General features: G+C 67.2%; 1 protein-coding gene across 1 annotated transcript in view; it reads right to left on the reverse strand.

Annotated features, from left to right (window-relative positions):
* Positions 1-709: 709 nt before the first annotated feature.
* NAT9 (N-acetyltransferase 9 (GCN5-related, putative)) overlaps positions 710-1,341 on the reverse strand; it is a 4,320-nt gene continuing 3,688 nt past the window's right edge. Inside the window, exon 8 of the mRNA XM_010856130.1 lies at positions 710-746. The gene's annotated coding sequence lies outside the window, so the exon portion shown is untranslated. The remainder of the gene's footprint in view (positions 747-1,341) is intronic.

The raw sequence follows: 1,341 nt of genomic DNA on the forward strand, positions 1-1,341 counted from the left end.
GAGTTTAGCGCTCGCTCGTTGCCACGCAGCCCGGCCAGCTCAGGTCTGTGCCGCGGGCGCCCCCTCGTGGCCTTGGCATGAGGCTGAGAGAGCGAGGTGCCTTCAGGAGGCCACGGGCTGGGGGCCTCCGCTTCCTCCCACAGCCCACACAGCTGAGCAGGAGGCCCGAGCTTCATTGGGGGCGGAGGGTGCTCCAGCCACATGGAGCTGCGTCCAGAACTAACTTACCCTGCCCTCAAAACTGGCTTCAAAGACCAGAACACCCACCACTTTCCCTCCTTCCTTTCCAAACCTCCCGGGGTCACACCCTCCTGCTTCTGCAGGACAACTGAGCACCTAGCTCCCCGCACCGTCGGCCCAGTGAGGAACAGGGCCAGCTGCACGTAGTGTGCTATACTCCCGGCCGAAGCCTGGGCGGCCCCTCCGGGGAAAAGGGAGGCTCTGCCGGGTCATAGGCCGCTCTGGTCCCCAGTGCCACCTCTACCTGCCTCCTCCGCCTGTGGACTCAGGCCGTCCACTCCAGTCTGAGTCCAGGTTTGGCAGGACAGGCTGACCCTGGAGTAGCCCAGCCACAGCGGCCAGCCAGAGGCAGGTCAAGGCCGAGTCCAGCCCAGAGTCTGAAGGGCCCCACAAGGAGATTCCCAGCCTGGAGTGGGGCCAGCGCACCCCACACCCCAGGCTCCATCTGTTCACCTGTGGCAGGGCTCCGGGCTTCCACGCCCATCCGCACGGGGAGGCCTGTCCACGCGGTGGCTATCAGCAGGGCTCCAGGCTTCCACGCCCATCTGCACAGGGAGGCCTGTCCACACAGCAGCTGTCAGCAGGGCTCCAGGCTTCCACGCCCATCCGCACGGGGAGGCCTGTCCACGCGGTGGCTATCAGCAGGGCTCCAGGCTTCCACGCCCATCTGCACAGGGAGGCCTGTCCACACAGCAGCTGTCAGCAGGGCTCCAGGCTTCCACGCCCATCCGCACGGGGAGGCCTGTCCACGCGGTGGCTATCAGCAGGGCTCCAGGCTTCCACGCCCATCTGCACAGGGAGGCCTGTCCACACAGCAGCTGTCAGCAGGGCTCCAGGCTTCCACGCCCATCCGCACGGGGAGGCCTGTCCACGCGGTGGCTATCAGCAGGGCTCCAGGCTTCCACGCCCATCTGCACAGGGAGGCCTGTCCACACAGAGCCGTCAGCAGGGCTACAGGCTTCCACGCCCATTTGCACGGGGCGGTCTGTCCACGCGGCGGCTGTCAGCAGGGCTCCAGGTTCCACGCCCATCTGCCCGGGGAGGCCTGTCCACGCGGCAGCTGTCAGCAGGGCTCCGGGCTTCCACACCCATCCGCACGGG

Source organism: Bison bison, unplaced genomic scaffold (genome assembly GCF_000754665.1).
Source record: "Bison bison bison isolate TAMUID 2011002044 unplaced genomic scaffold, Bison_UMD1.0 scf7180017864371, whole genome shotgun sequence".
NCBI lineage: Eukaryota > Metazoa > Chordata > Mammalia > Artiodactyla > Bovidae > Bison > Bison bison.